General features: G+C 40.7%; 1 protein-coding gene across 3 annotated transcripts in view; it reads left to right on the top strand.

Annotated features, from left to right (window-relative positions):
- Positions 1-511: 511 nt before the first annotated feature.
- Positions 512-16,277, top strand: part of LOC6529563 — a 124,424-nt gene continuing 108,658 nt past the window's right edge. For all 3 annotated transcript variants that reach the window (XM_039373189.1, XM_015196616.2, XM_039373188.1), the window contains exons 1-2: positions 512-863; positions 4,367-5,319. The gene's annotated coding sequence lies outside the window, so the exon portion shown is untranslated. The remainder of the gene's footprint in view (positions 864-4,366; positions 5,320-16,277) is intronic.

Here is a 16,277-nt window from a genome sequence, read left to right as displayed (position 1 = left end):
CCCACTACAAAAACGTAACTTACTAAACCTATTAATGGTTACCCATTTAAAAATAAATAAAAAGACATGAGATGCTAGAGATGAATGAAATTCATCAAAAAAAAATTTTTAAAATATAAAGGATCGTTTAAAATGTAAGCAAATACTCCAACTCTACTTAGCTGCTTCCAAATAGATGGTGTTCAAAACGAACCATTAAAAATAGTAAACAAAGTCAAGTCGAAAGCTCAGAAAAGCTCTCTCCGAGTAAATGTCCTATTCAGCGCGCTGAATGTGGATGCAAAGCTCTCGGAACTTCTCTTTCGCGAGCCAGTCTCTCTTAAGCCAAAGCTCGCCCAAGAAAGCTCTCGCAGGGATGCTGTAATGGCAGAAGCTCTCTGCCAACCTCCTCGGATCTCTGCCGCCATTCCGGACAGCTTCGTTCGCTCCCCGATTTTTTCGTCCTGGCCTCGTCGGTTCTGGCCTGATGTTGTAGTAGGTCTGGCCAACGTCGAAAGGCTGGCTAGTTAACCACGCCGATTCAGTCAAGCTCCAGCATCCGTTCACTGAGGCGGCTCGATGGTGCTACGCTCACCGAAAAATCCCAGAGACGAGCAACGCGTTCGGTCGGTTGTTTGTGTGTGTCAGTGGGTGAACAGTGCGTATGAGTGATTTTCCGTGGCACTGAAGGAGGCCCAAAACGAACCGGTGGACCTTAAAGTTGTTGGGTAAACAACGGAAAGTCGGTTAAGCGTGGCAAGTAACGGGTTGCGGATCGAATAAACAAGGCCAAGAGCGAATGTATGGAATGGAATGTGCACAAACTGCAGAAAAATTCAAAGAAAAAGTTACACAAATATTCAACAACAAATCAAGCCAAAAATGTAAGCTCAGCAAATAGTGTTTCCAAAAAATTAAAACCTTCAATAGAAGAATTATTCCTTATGTCTTTCGATAAAAACGAAAAACCCAAATATGACATAAATTAATATTTAACAAATTTAGTTAACATGAATCGAGTATAAAAAATAAATTATTAAATTCCAGATAATTGTTCGCAATCAAATATTGCACAATATTTTGTTTTATGTTTTAAACAATAATTGAAAAACAAAAATTATACACCGATCTAAATCTTAAAATACAAAATTAAAATAAAAATTCAAACCAATAACTCACGCAACAAGACTCAAAATACAAATGAGCAAATAAATTAAAAACTAAGCACAATACTGCTCACAAATCGAAGTTAGAAACTAAACACTACAATTTTTCTGTCTTCGGCGCAGAATACTACGGATAAATTGTGAAAAATCTTACTTCCCCACCAAATTTTGTTCGATTTTCAAGTAACCGAATAGGTGGCATAGTTTGTGCTCTATATACGAGCTAAGGCCATAAAAACATATTGGCAACATTTCAAACTCTCCAAAGTTCTTTTACCTTTGGCCCAGTGAAAGACCCAAAACAACAGCACACAAACAGGCAAACAAACGAACTGACTGGCAAACAAAAACCATTTTGTCCAATAAATCATTGAGGAAAAGCAGGAAAACTTGTGAGGAAGACGAAACTTTTTGTTTCATATATTTTTTGGTAAACGGGGCAGTGAACGGCAAAAGTTGAGAAAGTCATACGAATTAGTTTTGGCAAACCGGACAACCTGACGTTTGAGCAAAGGTATTGGATTCTATGAAAAACTATTTGCTGCAAAATTTGCATCGACTTCTGAGTGCTGTAATTGATGTGCATCTTTGATTGCTTAGTTTTCTGGGAAGGAGACTTAATTTTCCATTCAATCTCCAGGGATAAATCAAGTCGGAGGTCCGTTTACCTAATCGCAACACATTCGCAAAGCCATCTGGCCCAAAATCACAAATGGCCAGCAGACAGCAGACGCCCTCCAGGATATTTGAACTGGTCCTAAAAATTCTCGTGAACCGTCTCTCTCATCAACTTAAATTGTGGGAAATTAATCAAGTTGAAAAGGTTTCTTCTGGTCGGCCTGCGAGGACACCACAAAAGATTGCGCCTCGGGTTTCTGGGCGGCTCGTTTCGCCCTTTGTTTTCTGTTATTGTTATGGCCTCCAAAGTCTGGCTCTGACTCACAAGACAAGTCAACATGCGAAGGGCGAACCTTTTTGGTGCTGCCAAAAAACCTTAGCTTTGCATTCATGCGGAAATTAAAGCAATTGCACGGAGAGAAAGATGCTGGAACTGAGAGATTCCAATTCACAAATAATTTTCTTTTGAAATTAGTAAAACATTTCTTCAGGCACACTTTATAACTTCTCTCTTATTCCTTCCGTAAAATATACTTTTGATTCCTTTACCCCTTTGAATGTTTTTTCTAAAAACGACATTGGATATCGACGGAAGTTTCTTTATGTGCGCCTTACAAGGCAGTGAAAGCAAAAAGCCGTTGGCGATTTTCCCCACACTGCTCAAATTGAAACTGTGTTCCTCAAAGCCAGGGGCCATCAGCTCATGCACAAACACACGCACAGGCAAAGGACACGTGTAACACTTTCTGTAAAGAAGAAAAAAGGACCTTAAAGCGAGCCTTAAACGCACGCCACAGTTTCAGTTTTTCGCCTTTCTGGGTCAACGCCTGGTTGACATTTTAGCCCGGGTGCAGAGTTCATGGAAACCCTTTTTTAATTAATACAGTCTGCGCTGCAGCAGCAGCCCCTCTCCTGTGGAAACCTCATTAAAATGCGTTCGAAAATGAGACCGCACACTCCGAACATTTTGTGTTTGTGCAGCTCTTTAGCTGCGACGGCTTTAAAAGCACGAATTCATAAAGCGACAGTTGATGCGTTTTTATAGTCAGTACTTTTTATAGCCCCTCCCGGCCCTCAGGTATTTAATATAATTTAATTAATTAGCGCGCTAGAAAATTTGTCACCGGCTCTTAAAGGCTAATGCAATGTGGAGGCTCGTTAGCTGATTTGGCAGAGAAAAGGCTCATTCAAGCATTTTGCGATTATATTTAAGCACACTGTGTGCAACGTGGTATTGTCAAAGTGCAACTCATCAAGTGTGCGATTCTCATTAATGAAACAAACGTAAGCTTAAACTACACGTGTAGAGTTCCACTCGTTTGAGTGGGAAATTATTATTTGATTGAGACTTAAGTGCAACTAATTGGCAGTGGCTTGGCTTTGATATCAAAATATTATTCATTAATAAAATCATTGGAGTAAAGACGCCAATTGATTTATATGTGCGCAGTATTACTTGTTCGGCTCGAAAATGTCCAAGTAAATATTGAATTTAAGCACAACGTTTTCTGTTTAATCCCCATTACATTTTACGTTATTCCAGACCATAAAGGAACACAAGTGCACGTAATATATTTGCGTCGCGCAATTTCCAAATAAACCATTTACGTTCTGCGTTGGCAAAAACCATCAAAAATAAATGAAGCATAAATGCCAAAAGCACACAGAAATGAAAAAAAAGAAGAAATTTTGCCAAGACTGAGGAATGTATAGGGGCGAAGTGATTTAATTTTTCTGTAATTTTCTTTATGGCTTCTTTTTTTATTTTGTAAATCTCCAAGCGACAAACAACGAGTGGGTATGCTGCAACTTTCAGGGGGAGAGTAAATAGGTTTTGCGAGGAATTAGAAACACGAAACGCCATTTGGCGGCAAAAATAACCGGAAGGAATTATAGCAGGCCTCGCCTGCCGTCTCTTTCACTCTGCCCGTGCCCCGTCCCTTTCTAAAGCCGGCATCCGCGAGGAGGAAATTAAATGTTTTACTGTCTGCGGTGCGAGATGAGAGCACAATTATAATTTCGTGCAGGCGACAGCAGGAAGAAAATACTTGGTATGAAATCAGCGAAAATGGAAAACATTTTCCCATTTTTGCGGGTGTGTGGTGTGCATTTTGGGTTTGTCAAATGTTTCCATACACACCAGGCAATGTCCTGCTAAGAGGATCAGCGGAAGAGGCGGATGAGCTTTTGGGCCAATGGAGGGCGGTGTGTGAGAAACTGACAGTCGAGAGCGGGGAAATTAAGTAATATGCGACTCGCAAAGCGCTTGGAATTAAATTAAAAAGGAAATGAAATGGCCATTATGTAAAAAGGGATCGGAACCATTAAGAAAAAGTGCTGTCGGCCCCATGCACTAAGTGCTTATTAAGGTGATTTTCGGACAGTTACATTTTTACAGAACTTGTATAATTACTAGCTGTGATATAAGTCTTTTAGATTGCAAATGTTAAGGGTAAACAAGTATTAGGGTCAAAAATAATACCTATAAGAAAGGAACCATTTTTCCATATATTCAGTTCCCAAATATATTTTACTAATTCAATTTTCCTTCTCTTTTCTCTTTCTCTTTCCGTTTCCCTATTCCTTTTTCCACGCCACAACAGAAGCATCAACATCAACCGGAAATCAACTAAATTGTCGTCACTCCAATCAAGTGGAAATTTGATTAAAAAAAGGAGAGAAGGGAGGCCAAAGGAAAATAACTGAAGGGAGAGCAGAGGAAAATTTGATAAATTCGAAAAAAGGCAATAGACGAGTCCGAGTGCGAGTGCGAGTGCGGAAGGAAAACAGAGTGCGGGTCTATCAAAAGGTAGCAGCAAAGGAAATCAACACCCACGCACATGAACGAGTTTGTTGCACGGGTGCGGCAAAACATTAAAAATCAGCGGAGCGTGAAGCTTACACAAAGCTCAAAAAAATCTAGAGTCCCACATGAACAAAGCGAGCGAAAAATACGTTGCACTGAAACACTAAAAATAAAAACAGCAATACAACAGAGTAACGAAGTGAGAGAACAAATTGTAGTGCAAAAAATTAAAAGATTTCACTGGGGGAACAACTAAGCCAGCTCTAGAAGAAAGGCGAACAACAAGGACGAGCCAGCTGACGGCCAGGACACATAAACGTCTTTCCTCTCCTTTGGGCTGGCGCACGAAATTAAGTGCAGATTATCAGAAGATTATATTTTAATAGCATTTCAAGCTGTTTCCTTTGGCCAACAAAGGCGAGGCAGGTCCTCCCCGAAAAGGACTCCGTTGGAGGACGCCTGACCCCAGGACGAGTGTGTATGTGTGTGCTACAAGTGCGGCTTACTGCATGATTACCGCCAAGGATTTTTCTCGGGCCTCCGTTTCGGGATTCTGTGCCTGCGAATAGCTGGGCAAACATATAAGCGTGCCAGAAATTGAAATTAAAGATGGAATTAAGTGTCGCGAGTGTATGTGTCGGCTTAACAAATATTGTGTGATAGTGCCTGTGAGTGTTCCTACACCGTATCCCCAATATCGAGCATACGCCGTGTGGCCCACCCTAGAAAGCGAAGCGGAAATAGCAACAGGTATGTGCAAGATTCCATCTTATCTGTTCACACACGGACTCTTCAACTACATAAGTTGTTCAAGGATCTGCAGGGTGTCTCATATTGATTTTCGTAGCTATGTCTGGATTTCTGTTAGAAGGCATTGTTATGCTTGCAAAAGTTCAGAATAAGAGTTTTGTTACTTATGTAATTTAGTGGTAGCCAAATGCATAGCACCTTTCCGCTTTCTATGTACATTTTTTTTTGAAAATTTATTTAAGTGCAGGGCAGTCGCATCAGCTTTTTGCATCCTTACATACCTTATAAAACATGCAGAAATTACAAAAGCCCTTCCCTTAAATTCTCCGCAATGTCTGCAAGTCATTTAGAAACCCTCTTCGCCATACGCCAAATCCTAAGCCACAACAACTTCGTGGTCTGCAGTCGCCTGTTAATTAATGCCAACCGAGTTTCCGCTGCAGCATATTTAAAAACGCATTAGCTCTTTTGGTCGGCTGCTAAAGCCGAGGCTGTCATAATTCAAGCCGAGCATTAGCACAAAGAGCGCGAATATCCTTCACACACAGAAAGTATGCAGGGGAATATTCTTGTAATTACTTAAAATGAAAACGAACGCGCTGCACTGTTTTCTGTTCTATGTTCTTTTCTGCTGCCGAATGGAACATTTCCCTTTTTCGGCTGGTGTCCTGGGTGGGCATGTGTTGCTAATTTCATTTTGCGGATAGAGGAACAGAGTCGCTGGTGGGTGGGTGCGTATGGCCACTGCCATTAAGTCGGAGGAGTCACAGAACGAAACTTTCATTCACGTCCAGGGATATGGTAGATCCTGCCATTTCCACAGCCACCTGACATAGCAGGACACTTGCAAAAAGTACGCTATTTTTGGGAACGTGCTTGAAAGAGATTACAGACTGGACTTTGAGTTATATAGAGCTTAAAAATGTGTTATGAAGATTTTATATTTGTTAAAGTAAAACAAAAAACTATAATTTTTCTTATGCTTGAGCCTTTTCCTCTTTGAAGGACAAAAACTAATATTTCCAATTCCATAATCGGGATAAGATAGTACTTTATGTGCACTTTGAACACTTTCCAATCCTTTTCTTTTTGTCTAATGTTACAAGATAGGTAGCACATTTTCGCCCAGTGTAATGGTGATGAGAATGTGGTCCGCTGCTAGAATGGCCCATTGTTGTTTGTTGTTTTAATGTTATTTGCCTGGCTGCCATCGTCGTCTTTGGAATCTGTCACCGTTTTACGTGACAATACAGCTGCAACTTTGTGTCCTCGGCCGGCGGGCGGGTGTGATGCTGATGCTGATGTTGTGCGAGTGCGGTGGACCGCTGCGGTGGTGCGGTGGCTCATGAAGTGGGTGGTGGGTGTGGGTGGTGTGTGGTGGGTGGTGGGTGAAGTGGTGGTTTCCAGGTGCTTACGGACTACTTGGGCGCTCTGCTGACCCTAGGCCAGCTTGCTGTTGTCGCATTGCGTGGCTGCTTACCTGCGGCCTCACCTGACAAAACTTTAACACAAAAATTTCATTTAAAAGTTTCGCTCTCGCTGCCTTTTGCCTTCATTTGGACTAGCGCCAGATGCTTAAAACTTTTTGTCCCGGGGAATGGAAATGGCAGGGCAAAAGGACCTTTCTTTTATGGCAACTTTAGCAAACGGACATTGAGGTCGTTGTATGACTTTGGGTATTTTCTTCGTCATAAATATCGCTGGCAATTTCTCCCCAGACCTCGGACACTCTATTAGCATTGGCGAGGAGAACTTGCCTCCTGCTGAGAACGTTTTTAATGTGCCTTCTTTGAAGTTGGGAAAACTGTTGTGAAAGTCGGCGCTGAAAGTAAAATGTCGGAGCTTGCTTTTGAGATCCAAACTTTGTGATTTACCTGAACTACATTCCGGAAATGTTGTAATTAAGGTTAATATTAAATCTTCAATTGCGGGTTCCGCATCGTGCGAATTTTTCCTGTTTTTCCTGTAGTATTCGGATAAATGGGCTTTTCGCTTTACGCCGAATAAACAGATCTCAGTAAATTGTTAAACTGCGTTTTTTACTCGCATCTCAGCTGCACTTACTACCAATATTTATTTAACATCTGTTGTTTTCCGTGTTTGTTGTTGCAATTGCCGCTGCGTGACTAATTAAACTGTTTAATTGCGTATATATATTAAAGTCACGATTGGCAATGTCGAACATTGGGTATTTGTTTAACATGAAAAGTTGAGCAAATATATGAAGCAAATGTTTAGCAGTTTATGTGGTAAAACTCAGTTGTTGGATTAAATTATTAAGCTTAACGGTAATATTTTATTAGGCTAGAAAGAGGGCAAAAATGCTTAATTGTGTTACGTGGAGTCAGAATTGATACCATATATTTAAAGATATACATCAAATTGTGAATAAGTGTGTTTGTCTCCAACATCCAGTCGTGTATGTAATTGTTTATAGAGGAAAACTAAACAAACCCAATGATATCGACTGGGAATTGATAAGGCCTCGGGTGCAGTTTTTGTAAAACGACACTTTGTAAAGCACTCGAACTGAAATCGTTCCCTCCAACTAAAAGGGGATGCTTTAAGGCACTGCCGACGCCTCATGACGCAGTAAACACTTATTAGACGACACAGGACGGGGACGAGGACGAGGCCCAGGACACAGGACATAGGACACGGGACACAGAACTCCGAACAGAGACCCCTGGCAATGGAGCGTGCTGCTAAGGAGTATTCAACTAATAAAAATGTCAAAACGCATGAAGCTGATGACAAGTAACGCAAAATGACAGCGCAGTCGGCGGCAGAATGGCAGGACTTACGTCCTTCCACAGAAAAAAATTTCGAAAATCTTAGACTCGATATATATATTGGAAACCTTGGGAAAGATTTAACTACTTGGTTAAAGGTTTATATGCGATAAGATGCTGTTGCTTAGCATCTAACACATGTCGATAAAATACCGCTTAGCTTGAACTTTTTTTCCCAGTGGATTGCCGCTTTTAGGAAGAGAACAACTTGAATTCATGGCTTGTCGCATGCGGGCTTCGATGTTCCAGTGCGGGCAGCAATTTGCCACACCTGCTGGGAGTGAATGTGTGTGTGTCTATGTGGCAGCTTTTCCCAGACCTTTCCACACGGGTTTCCACCCGCAATTCTACGTTTTCCCCAGCTGAACTTTCACAATTAAAACTTGGCACTTTCCCTTGCCTGCTGCGCACGCACGATTCGCATTCTAGCATCGCAACGCAACGCAAAGCCTCAATCCGGTCTGTTCCCCCGCTGTTTATTTATTGGATTAAGTAGATTTATCATATTAGATGGCAAACGCTGTCTAAATTTATCCACAGCCAAACTGCCTTTCCCATTACAAAAACACATATCTAGCGCCGCGACTTCTCGTTTTTAATTACGCTTTTTTTTCGCTGAGATCACGTACAAAGTACAAAAAAAAAGAAAGAAATGCGTTTGCTGGCAAAAGTTTTCTTTGCTACGTGTCCTGCCAACAGGCATTTTCAATAAATTTTCCTATGCTCGTGGAATTAATAAAAACACAGAAAACTTTTGCACTTGGCCTAGCTTCAGAAGGTCAAAGCGCAGATTAAATGATAAAAGTAAGTTGATCATGTTTTAAGCTTAGATGCAGACAATATTTACAGATATTCAGACTTATTGTAGGTAAAGGTTTATCAAGTGAATCCATTTCCTTTTTTGTTACTAATTGATTTGATTTTACTGAATAGCTCATATAACATTTCCGATTGATTCCCTTTTGGCTAAGGATTCATTCTTGATTTTCGGTAAATGAGCTGCAAATTTCTCCGAGCATCTATATTTCATTCGCTCGCTTTCATGTGACGCGGTCGCACGACATCAAACACAACGAACACGCGGCGTATGCGTCACATTAAGTATACGCCCACGTGACACACGCTCTGTGTGCTGGCCCCAATTTCTCTTTCGAGCTCCAAGCTCGTGTTATTTAAACACAACAATTAAAACGATTTTCCCAGTACACATACACACACTCAGCAGCCTTGTTGGAGCTGTTTATTTAGAAGCAGGCATGTAGACATAACATTCAGTCCAAGAACAGGAACACAAGGAGCCCCAATCCCCGGCTGAAGGAGAAACAAATTGAATGAACACGCGCCCCGAAAAGCGTTTAATAAACACAAAAGCAACAGAAGCACAAACATAACTGAAACTGAAACAGAAACTGAAGTTTAGGCCGAAAGCGAAACTTGACTGTGTCTGCGACCCCCTTTTTCGGCCCGACTTAATGAAATGTAATGATGAGTGGGCGGCCCCGGGTCCAAGGGGGCGTGGCAGTGGCATCTAGGCACACAGAAAACGGCGGGTGAAAGTGAGAAAATGGCAGGCCTAGACAGCAGTTTTTGATGTAAACTGGAAGTGTAACAAATAACAATGGCAAACTGCGTGGAAACAACAATGGAAATGGGGCGGGGATTATGTGTATAAAAGGGAGGTTTTATTGTTTGTTTTTAAATGTAACTTTAATGTATTTATGTGTGTGTATGTAAACTATTGTGTTTTGTGCGACGGCGGAAGAAGTTCGACAAATCACATGCACAAGTTTCCACATGGCGCTATCTTTAATTACAGAACACGTCTTAAATCACATAAATGCCGAGTAAATAAATACAACACTTATATAAATAAATAATATAATTCTAGCAAAATGTTTGATATTATATGCCTAGTCAATGAATGTGCACTTGAAATTGAAGTTAACTTATATTCCTTTACTTTCACAATTAACAACAGTATGCAGGCACTTTTTGGTTAAAATTACGAAATAGTTTCAAGTCTGCTTCCCATGGAATAGTAATAGCATAGGTTTTACCTTGTGGGGTAGCCCCTTCAAGAGCTCTTTGGTTAAGCAATTTAATGCGTGCACAATTAAGTCAACAACAGCAGCCAGGACTCCACTTTTGGGGTCCTTATTGCTTCCGTTCCTTCGCTCTCTAGCACTAATTTGCATATGAAACAGCCAGCCCGCAACAGGAGCAGGACTACCAGCAAATTGGAGCGACATTTTTTATAACCAGGGGAACCCCGAGCTGCGCAGTACAGTTAATGTCAACTGCATGCGCTTTCCCCATGTGTGAATGGGTGTGTGCGTTTCCCTCTTGTCTGCAGTCAATTGCCAACAAAAGTTTTGTTCCCCAACAACGGACGTGCATTTCATTAATCTCTCCGTGGTTTTATTTTTATCCCCCCTATTTTTTCCGTACCCACTCCGGCGTGCAGTTAATACAAGGAGCAAATCATTTTAAATGCCATATCAGCGTAAAAAATCGTAATTAACGTTAAGTGCTGATTTGTTGGCATCATGGGGGAGTTGCCTTAACTTTTTCTCCCTCCGAGCCCCTCTCAACCAGTGCGGTCGATTGGTTTAATCAGGGCTCTCCGATTGAAGGTTGTATTTACGCAGATACATTTAACAATTTACACGGGCTTTTTTGCTGAGTTATTGCTAGCACAGAAAATGGGTAAAGCGGTAATGAGTCTGCATCGATTACGGCGGAGGAAATAACTTTATGATTAACATACGAAAGTTAAAATCAGCAGAGTGGTTTTACGCAATATGATCAATTGGTCTTAAATCAAAGTATGTTTGCAAGCACAGTTAATATGCTGTAGAAAATAAATCAATTATAATAAGTCTCCCAAATGGGTTTTACATGAAACTCCAGAATAAATAAATGCATTTTATTTGTAAAAAAGAAATACCGATGAAAATATATTAAGCTGTATTTTTCTTGTATAGTATTACATGTGCTTTTCCATCTGCTGTTCGGTTAAATGGATCTGAAAAGGCAACGGGTTGCAGGGACACGATTTGTTGAACAAGTCAGGATTTGTTACGACTATCTATGCGTTCTACCTCCGAACTCAGTCTGCACCTTGTGCAAACTGTTAACGATCTTTAAATGTCAACTGACACACATTGCCGATGTGCTGTGCGCGGGAAAGAGTGAGGAAGAGTGGGCAGAAAGAGAGAGGGCATGGTTGAGTGTGTGCCATGCGTAATGCCAAAATGTTCTACATACATTTAAGTTAAATGCCAGCCATATACAATCCTCTGAGCAGCTCCACTTGGAAAATACGTGACACATTTCTAAGAAAGCAAAACTAATGTCACAGAGCTTCAGAGATATATGTATGTATGGCGGAAAAGTAGGGGCACTGAGGGTAGTTTAGGGCTTCCCGCTTGACAAGTTGGCATCATGGAAAAAAGCTAGCCCAAACACTTTAGATGTCATTGTACCGCATTTAGATTGAGTTGCTCCACAAAGGCAGAGGCGCACTAGCAGCAGCAGCCAAAAACATAACACCAACTCGAGGAGAGTGCGGAGTGCTTTTGGGGTTATTTTGGAGTGGGTTTTACGGCCGACAGTTTCCAGCTTCCAGCTCCCCACTCTTCCACCCAAGCCCCTTCCCCAAAGTGGTTAGTGTCACTTAAGACCAAGACTTTGGCACTCGCACATGCAGATGGATGCCAAGGGAGATGGATACCGAAAATGTTTCCATGCGCGCCCTCGGGGTATTCCTAATGCGGTGGGAAATTTGTATTTCATGGTGATGTCGTATGTCGTATTATGCGAGATTTATCAGGTTTTATCCCCACTGTTAAATAAAATACTCTTTCGTATCGTGCCCATTTTATAATTTAACTTAAAGTGTATTTTTCATACAATAATTATCCAAAGAAAATGACGCAAGAAATTACAAGGACTAAATCGCAACGATTTCAAAAGGTTAAACCATTTATTTTAAAAGAAAATGTTTTTTTATGGTTTTGCGGAGTGTCAAAAGTTTCGGCCGTAACCACCTGTCCTTTTCACAACCATTTCGGTTTTGGCTTGCTAACTGCGCACTTGTAAATAATTGTCTATGTAAAGTTATACAGCATCATTGCTGCTGCTGCTGCTTCTTCTTCTGCTTCTTTAACCGACACGCCCTCTTAGCTCCGCCCACTTGCGCCTCCTCTTCTTGCCACGGCTCCCAGGGCCGAGCTCTCAGCATGCGTTGTGCATAATTTGAGTGGATTTCGAGGGGTATTCAGACATTCATACATGAGGCAGCGCATTAAACATAAATTTGCAACTGCAGTGCGATAAAATATTTATAAGTCAAACGCAAATGTTTAATGGGCAAACAGACATCGGCAGACGTGGCTATATCGCCCGATGTGTGCCCCGCAAATAAGCAAATATTTGTGCCCGGCTTTTGGCGCCGGCTAAGCCTTAACCATCAAACACTGCTCTCCACGCCTGTCAACAATATTATCAATTAAATTTATGAGCCCAACGGGCCAAAATCGCCACTGCCTGTCTAATGAGACCATCTAACATGATTTGGCATTTCTGTGTTGGCCTACCAATTGGAAATACTGCAAATCAAATCGCTTTAATAGCTTTAAGCTTAAGCTGTGCGTACATCGAAAAAGGATAAATTGAAATCGACGCATGCAAAGCAAGCCAATTAAAAACACATATTTCGTTTATCCCGTTAATACTTGATTTTTAAATTAAATCAAGTTTTACACTTTCGAAAGTGATTTGAAATTCGAGTTCTGCCTGATTTTTCCCATCATAATCGTATTATGATTTTGGACAAAGGCTTTAATACTACGGTTTATTTTACTTTATTCAATTTATTTACTAATCACCAAATGTTATGGGCACTAAAATGGACATATAATTGCTAAATTTATAAACTTATTATTCTGAGCTTCATATATGCTCTGTGTACACACACATTTAATTTACTTAAAGTTGCTAATGCATCTCCATAATCACTAATTTGTGAGTCTACTTACTTATTCATTCGATTTTGAGCTCCGTAGGCTTCTGAATGTACACCGACATGTGCAGTAAACTATATCTATCATGGACCCCTTGGTCCATCAAATACAGCACAAATTCTGCACTTCCGGAGAGAATGTGCAACGTGTTTCGGTTAGCGCCTCTCTGCAACAATGTTTCTATATGTCTGATTAACGTAGGAATTGTTATCAATTTGTAATTATAACGGCACTGTTCGGAAGTTGGAACCGTGTTGCGATGGAAATTCTAGCCCTATCTGGCGGCCTATCTGTTTCTCTCTCTTTCTGGTGGCTTAATTCCCTCCTGCTGTTTTTGGGTGGAAAGTGTTGGCTTGAATGAAAAAGCGTTTGCGGTTGGGACCGGCTGTTGCGGTTATTTTCCAACACCAACGCTGCTCGTTGAAAATGCAGCAGCAGCAAAAGGAAATAATACCCTAGGAGAAAACCAGGAAGTGACAGAATATATAAAGGAAATATTATATTTTTGTTGTCAATTTAAAACTTTCCCGGATCAATCAATTACACGTTTCCCATTATATTTATTTGGAGATTGGTGATTTTTCATTGCGCAAAATTAAAATAAAAATTTTAACAATAGATGCAAGGGGTTTATTCCTTTGTTGTGTGTTGAAATATTTTGAGACGTTCCCTAGTTGAACCTTTAATGTCCTGCCACTCCCATCTTAACTTAAGTGCCCGAAAACTGTTAGCTTAATGGCACAAAGGAGAGTGACTAAAATGTAAAACATTTCTCCACAATATCTTGATAGGAAAGTGCCCGCAAGCATGGTGCTCAATTTTACAAGTTTCTAACTAGAAAGCCGAATGATAAGTCTGAAGAGCAGGGAGAGAAATAAACATGAGTCGGACAAATAAGCAAATCAAAATGATGCCAACGAGTAGCACGAAATCAAATTGAAATTGAAACTAGACAAAGTGAATTGGCAGGGAGCCACAGTTGCCATTGCCATTGTCCCAGTCTAGGGGCTCTAAAGGGAGTGGGGATCCGATGTGTTATACAATATTATCATGCTTATATAATTTGCCCCGCACACACAGCGAGATATAGAAACAAACACATGCGAAACTGCGATAAAGCTCGAGTAACAAAGTTGAATGGCTGTCTACATCGCAGGACGATTTTCGGGGAAGGGAATTCCGGCGTATCAAAAGTTATTGTGCTTGTGTCTCTGTGAGTTCGACTGGAGCCAAGGATTATCAAAGTATTAAAGGAGCAGCGCTCCCAACTCGGATTCAGACTCAGTTTTAGGTTCTGCGCCAGCTCCATCTTGAGCTGTGACTACTCCTAAGTTTTCGCACTTTATGAGACATCGTTGTCGTTGTCGTTGTCGTTGTCTTTGTCCTGCTTGCCAAACGCCTCGGGGGCTCATGTGGCAGGCTCGACTCGTCATAAAATTCCACACAAACACTATGAAAAAAAAGTTATATACATATAAATATTTGTGTCACATAAACTATTTTCTGCGGTGATAAAGTATGGCAAATTATGAGATCCGCTAGAGCCGCTAGAAAAAAATTATTTATATAGGTAAAAAGTGCCAAAAATCAAACATTTCGTATGGCATCTGAGGTATATATGACACACATCCATTACCCCCACATTTGCCAGTTGCTATTAACGTTTTTCTCTCGGTGCATCCGCCACAGTGTGGAAATCGCAGAGAACGGAAGCTGGGCCAACGCACATGCATAAGTGAAAGACAAAAGACGCCAAAAGACAAAGGCACTGGGCTAACAAGGAAAAAACAAGATATGGGGTAAGCAATAGGAACCAAAAGGGCGGGGGGCAAGTTAAAGGACCAGGAATTGCAACTTGCTGGGACATGTAAGAATTATTATCTGCTCTTGCACTCTCAAGTGGCCCCCAAAGAAATGGGGAGAGGGAGACAATGAATAATGTCCTTGGCGCGCAATGCGGAAATGCAGGCTGCTAGGACCCAAAAGGAGCTGCAAGTAGGTAAATAAAATGGAGCCATAAAGGAAATTTGCTCTCGCATACATTTCAATCGACATAAAATTTTATAACCACCGTTTTATTTTCACTCAGCCAGCAAACAAAACACATGCCCAAGGAGTACATAAGCTAACTAACAATTTTTTAACCCTCCAATTTTTCTACATTTTTGGCAGCGAAACATTCCGTAAATGTCTACAACACAATGAATTTCTGCGGTAAGCGGTTGGTGGATGTTATTTTTTTAAATTCTCTACTAATTTGCAAATTGTTTGCTGTTTTGAATATGTTTGCACGCTCTCTGCCGTTTCTGGCACTCGTTTGGCCTTTGGCCATATTACTCGGTCCTGGCTAACGAGGCGTATGCGTAATGTGCTGTTTGGCTTCTCTTTGAAGTGGCCCACGTGAGCATGGCAAACCATGTGCCTTCGGGCATTTTTCGATATTTGCGAATAGCTTGCTCACTTTGTGAGGTTTTATTTTCCTGTTTCGGGTATCCATTGCTTAATGGGGGCCAATTAAAATATAATCAGTTTACTAATTGAATTGCGTTTTATGTGGGTCAATTCAGTTGTTTTCAGTTGTGCGAGAACGTTAGAAATGGTTGTGAAACATTGTTTTAGATTTCTGAGATTGGAATATTTAAATTGGGTTTGGATAGCACCAATTTGGTTTTGGCCATGCTCGATTTTCAGTATCAATTCGAATGGTGTAAAATTTAATAATTAATTAGGGACCCTTAGCTATTGATCTTGATCAAAAATATATATACTTTATAGACTCGAAAACGCTTCATTCTGCCTGTTACATACTTTTCAACAAATTTGTGAAAATTGGTTTTGAATTTTTTAAACAATCATCCCATTTTTCTGTGAAAACCTCTCCTTAACTCTACGAAATAAAATCTAAACCATATTATTACCCCAAACGCAAAACAGTAGCATTACCGAGTCATTTGTATTAATTTTTGTATTCGCAATGCAAATGAAGTTATTCCTCTGGTTTTTATTATGTTTGCAATTAAATTTTATTTGTGGAAAGCAGCCCCACACACTGAAGTGGAACTGCCGGAGGGTAAAACAGCAAGAAGCAATTGCTGTGGAGTTTCCAAAATGGGGGAGAAAATGTCTATCAAGTCAAGAGAAT

Source organism: Drosophila yakuba, chromosome 2R, assembly GCF_016746365.2.
Source record: "Drosophila yakuba strain Tai18E2 chromosome 2R, Prin_Dyak_Tai18E2_2.1, whole genome shotgun sequence".
NCBI lineage: Eukaryota > Metazoa > Arthropoda > Insecta > Diptera > Drosophilidae > Drosophila > Drosophila yakuba.
This window is presented reverse-complemented; position numbering and strand designations above follow the sequence as displayed.